General features: G+C 41.8%; 1 pseudogene; it reads left to right on the top strand.

Moving 5' to 3' along the window:
- The first annotated feature begins 3,507 nt into the window (after positions 1-3,507).
- The window catches only part of LOC105518041, an 11,425-nt pseudogene continuing 9,154 nt past the window's right edge, over positions 3,508-5,778 (top strand).

Here is a 5,778-nt window from a genome sequence, read left to right as displayed (position 1 = left end):
AAAAAAAAAAAAAAAAAAAAAAAAAGAAAACAGAGAGAAAAACAAAAATTAAATAAATAATTCAAGAAAACATCTCCAAACTAAAGAATACAAGTTTTCAGATTAAAAGTTTGTACCTAGTGCTCAGCACAACGGAAAAAAACAATGCAGACCAACCCCAAAGTATACCGTGGGGAAATTTCAGAAACACAAAGGAAAAACTTCTAGAGGGAAGAAAAGAGAACAGGTTATCTACAGAGGATCAATAATCAGAATGGTTTCAGATTTCTTAGCACCAACACGAAGCTTAAAGACAATGGAGCAATGCTTTCAAAATTCCAGCAGAGGCCAGACACCATGGCTCACAGCTGTAATCTCAGCACTTTGGGAGGCTGAGGCAGGAGCATCACTTGAGTCCAGCCCAGGAGTTTGAGACCAGCCTGGGCAACAGAGTGAGACCTTATGTCTACAAAGATTTTTAAAATTAGCCAGGTGTGGTGGTGCATGCCTGTAGTCCCAGCTACTGGGAAGGCTGAGGCAGGAGGATTGGGGATGGCTTGAGCCTGGGAGGTCAAGGCTGCATTGATGGTGCCACGGCACTCCAGCCTGGGCAACGCAGTAAGACCCTGTCTCAAAAATAAAAAAAAATTCCAACAGGAAGATATTTCTAACTACAACGATGGCAAGAGCCTTTTGATAACTGTAGACTGCAATGCAAAAGAAAACGCAAGTCTATCCAAATAAGAGAAATCCTCCCATATTTAAATATGTGTTCGGATGTGCATAGAATATCTCTAGAAGGATATACTAGAAGCTAGTAACTGTGTTCCCTCTAGACAGAACTGGGTGCTATGGAAAAAAGGTGTAAGGGAGACTTAATTGTTACTGCTTACCTTTTTGTTTCCTTTAAATTTTATACTATGTGCATATATCACTTATTTGAAAAATAAATAAAATAAAATACATTTTATTTTAAAAGCTATATTGAGATATCCCTCTTTTTAACCTATTAGCTTTGCAAAGATCGGTTTTGTAACACACTGTGCCAGTGAAGGTGCAGGGAAGTGGGGCTCTATTGGTGGGAGGTAAATGGCTCAATTTCTATAGAGGGCAATTTGGCAATAACTATCAACATTGCAAGTGCACATATCCTTGACCCAGCAATTCCATTGCTAGGAATTTGTCAGATAAAAGTGAGGAATTATTATTTGTACAAGGTTATTTATTGTAGCATCATAGCATTTTTTTTTGCATTGTTTTCCTTGCAAGAAAGGAAACTAAAAGGCTACATGGAATAGGAGGGAGGTTTTTGTTTGCTTGTTTTTGAGACAGAGTCTTACTCTGTTGCCGAGGCTGGAGTGTGGTGGCACAATCTCAGCTCACTGCAACCTCCTCCTCCCAGATTCAAGTGATTCTTGTGCCTCAGCCTCCTGAGTAGCTGGGATTACAAGCACCTGCCACACCTGGTTAATATTTATATTTTTATTAGAGATAGGATTACACCATGTTGGCCAGGCTGGTCTCGAACTCCTGACCTCAATGGATCCACTTGCCTCCGCCTCCCAAAGTGCTGGGATTACAGGTATGAGCCATCATGACCAGCCTGAGGGAGATTTTTCACTGGGTACTTTCGTACCTTTGGATTTTGAATCTCATGAATGTCTGTATTAGTCCACTTTCATATTGCTGATAAAGGCATACCTGAGACTGGGTAATTTATACAGGTAAAAAGGTTTAATGGACTTACAGTTCCATGTGACTGGGGAGGCCTCACAATTATGGTGGAAGACAAGGAGGAGCAAGTCATGTCTACATGGATGGCAGCAGGCAAAGAGAGGGAGAGCATATTCAGGAAAACTCTGCCTTATAAAGCCATCAGATCTCGTGAGACTTACTCACTATCACAAGAATACCATGGGAAATACCTGCCCCCATGATTCAATTACCTCCCACCGAGTCCCTCCCACAACAGGTGGGAATTCAAGATGAGATTTGGCTGGGGACACAACCAAATCATATCAATGTCTTACCTATTTTACAAAACAAAAAAACAAACACTCTCCCTTAAAATTTTTACAACTTCTTTAAAAAATTTTAAAAAGTAATAAATAAGGTGAAAGAGAAAAGTCACATGTTGAAACAAGGATTTATAGTGCATATAACCACTAAAGGACTAGTATCCAAATAATACTAAAGAACTCCTATGAATCAAGAGAAAAAGCAAGACTCCTCGCAAATATATGGCAAGACCATGAAGATGCAATTCACAGAAGAGGAAAATTGAATGATCAATAAATAGATTTCTTAACTATTCAACTTCATTAAAACTGTAAGATATTATTTCGTATGTATCAGCTTGGGAAAATTTAAATGTCTGACAATATCAAGTGTTGAGACTGTGGAACAGGAGCTCTCATATAGCTGGTGGAAGTACTAATTAATTACTTTGGAAAGCAAGTCAAATGTATTTTAGATGTATTATAGATAAGGCATCATTTAAAACACACCAAACAAAAAGTAAAAGGAAAGATGGTATGGACTATACATTTTATAACTGTAAGCAAACTAATTCCCAAATAAAAGAAGAGAAAGTCTCAACTGGGATTCCGCCCACGGAGAAAGATGGAGGCTGTTTAGGTAATTCAACCTAACTCTCTATCTGACAGTCATCTCCAAGAGGGGCTGTCCAGTTTTTCATCCACATTGAAGGTGACTCAGGTGTCTGTCACTGACTGGGGTGAGGGACTTTGTTTTATTCTCCTCTCTCTGTGGTGTGAGCACACAACCGTGCAACAGCAACAGACACCCCATGTGCTCTTTGCTCTGAGTATCCCAAGGAAGTAGCCATACTGTAAGGGGGAACAAGGAGACCTCATGTCTCTACTGGAACTCATCCCTATGGGCAGTCTTCTCACCCAGGCCTTAACCAGGTGAAGCGAGTGGGATACAGAACACTCCTCCCTTCCTTCTGCTACTGTGTTCTCCTTTCTCCCGTGTTCTTTTAACTTCTTCTCCCAACTTTGAGCCTTCCTTTCTTTTCCAGACTACAACCTTGGTATTAGTCCATTTTCACAATGCTATAAAGAACTGCCCGAGACTGGGTAATTTGTAATGGAAAGAGGTTTAATTGACTCACAGTTCAGCATGGCTGGGAAGCCTCAGGAAACTTATAATCATGGCAGAAGGCAAAGGAGAAGCAGGCACCTTCTCTACCAGGCAGCAGGAAGGAGAATGAATGAAGGAGGAACTACCAAATATTTATAAAACCATCAGATCTCATGAGAACAATATGAGGGAAATTGCCCCCATGATTCAATTACCCCCTCCCGGTCTCTCCCTTGACATGTGGGGATTACAGGGATTACAGGAACTATAATTCAAGATGAGATTTTGGGTGAGGACAGAAGCCAAACCATATTAACCCTTTCCTCAGCATTTGGCAAGGCCCATGTTTCCTCTAGTATCTACAAAATCTTTGTAACCTACAGTATCAGTTGAAAGTCATAGCCTTAACTTCCCAGTCCTTCCATGCTACTGAATGGAAAGACCTGGAGGCTGAATCCTGGAGATGGAGGAAAAGAAGAGAACATGAAGGTATTTTTGTCCTATAGAAGACAATATCTACCTTGCCTTCCTTCCTTCCTTCCTTCCTTCCTTCCTTCCTTCCTTCCTTCCATTTCTCTGATATATTTTTTAAAGAACAATAAAAATTTAAAATCCAGATGTTAGTTAATCTTTCATTATATATGAGTTTCATATCTACTATAATTTTAATACATATTTTGCTTTAAAAACCCCTTCTGGGTCATTTCTATCTTTCAAAGAATGTTTTTAAAATCCTTTACACTCTTGAGCTCTGTTCCAAGATGGCTGAATAGGAACAACTCCAGTCTGCAGCTCCCTGCGTGATTGACTCAGGTGATTTCTGCATTTCCAAATGGGGTACCTGGTTCATCTCACTGGAACTGGTTGGACAGTGGGTGCAGCCAACGGAGGGCGAGCAGAAGCAGGGCGGGGTATCACCTTACCCGGGAAGTGCGAGGGGTTGGGGATTTCCATTTCCTAGCCAAGGGAAGCTGTGACAGACTGTACCTGGAAAAATGGGACACTCCTGCCCAAATACTGTGCTTTTCCCAAGGTCTTACTAACAAGCAGACAAGGAGATTCTCTCTTGTGCCTGGCTCAGTGGGTCCCATGCCAATGGAGCCTTCCTCACTGCTAGGGCAGCAGCCTGAGATCAAACTGCAAGGCAGCAGCCTGGCTAGGGGAGGGTTGTCTGCCATTGCTGAGGCTTGAATAGATAAACAAAGCAACTAGGAAGCTCAAACTGGGCAGAACCCACCACAGCTCAGCAAGGCCTACTGCCTCTATAGACTCCACCTCTGTGGGCAGGGCATAGCTGAACAAAAGGCAGCAGACAACTTCTGAATACTTAAATGTCCCTGTCTGACAGCTCTGAAGAGAACAGTGGTTCTCCCAGCATGGTGTTTGAGCTCTGAGAACCGATAGACTGCCTCCTCAAGTGGGTCCCTGACTCCCATGTAGCCTAACTGGGAGACACCTCCCAGTGGGGGCCAACTGACACCTCATATAGGTGGATGCCCCTCTGGGACAAAGCTTCCAGAGGAAGGATCAGGCAGCAATATTTGCTATTCTGCAGTATTTGCTGTTGTGCAATATTTGCTGTTTTGCAGCCTCTGCTGGTGATACCCAGGCAAATAGGGTCTGGAGTGGACCTCCAGCAAACTCCAATAGACCTGCAGCTGAGGGATATGACTATTAGAAGGAAACCTAGCAAACAGAAAAGAATAGCATCAACATCAATAAAAAGGACATCTATACCAAAACCCCATCTGTAGGTCACCAACATCAAACACCAAAGGTAGATAAAACCACAAAGATGGGGAGAAACCAGAGCAGAAAAGCTGAAAATTCTAAAAACCAGAGCTTCTCTTCTCCTAAAAAGGATCACAGCTCCTCACCAGTAATGGAATAAAGCTGGATGGAGAATGACTTTGATGAGTTGACAGAAGTAGGCTTCAGAAGGTCATAATAAAAAACTTCTCTGAGCTAAAGGAGCATGTTCTAACCCATCGCAAGGAAGCTAAAAACCTTGAAAAAAGGTTAGATGGATGGCTAACTGGAAGACCTTAAATGACCCGATGGAGCTGAAAAATATGGCACAAGAACTTCGTGACCCATACACAAGCTTCAATAGCTGATTCGATCAAGTGGAAGAAAGGGCTTCAGTGATTGAAGATCAAATTAATGAAATAAAGCGAGAAGCCAAGATTAGAGAAAAAAGAGTAAAAAGAAACAAACAAATCCTCCAAGAAATATGGGACTATGTGAAAAGACTAAATCTACGTTTTATTGGTGTCACCTGAAAGTGATGGGGAGAATGGAACCAAGTTGGAAAACACTCTGCAGGATATTATCCAGGAGAACTTCTCCAACCTAGCAAGACAGGCCAACAGTCAGGTTCAGGAAATACAGAGAACACCACAAAGATGCTCCTTGAGAAGAGCAACCCCAAGACACTAATTGTCAGATTCACCAAGGTTGAAATGAAGGAAAAAATGTTAAGGGCAGCCAGAGACAAAGGTCGGGTTACCCACAAAGGGAAGCCCATCAGACTAACAGCGGAGCTCTTGGCAGAAACTCTACAAGTCAGAAGAGAGCAGGGGCCAATATTCAACATTCTTAAAGAGAGAATTTTCAACCCAGAATTTCATATCCAGCCAAACGAAGCTTCATAAGTGAAGGAGAAATAAAATCCTTTACAGACAAGCAAATGCT

The sequence above is a fragment of the Colobus angolensis genome, unplaced genomic scaffold (assembly GCF_000951035.1).
Source record: "Colobus angolensis palliatus isolate OR3802 unplaced genomic scaffold, Cang.pa_1.0 Scaffold31, whole genome shotgun sequence".
Classification (NCBI taxonomy): Eukaryota; Metazoa; Chordata; class Mammalia; order Primates; family Cercopithecidae; genus Colobus; species Colobus angolensis.
This window is presented reverse-complemented; position numbering and strand designations above follow the sequence as displayed.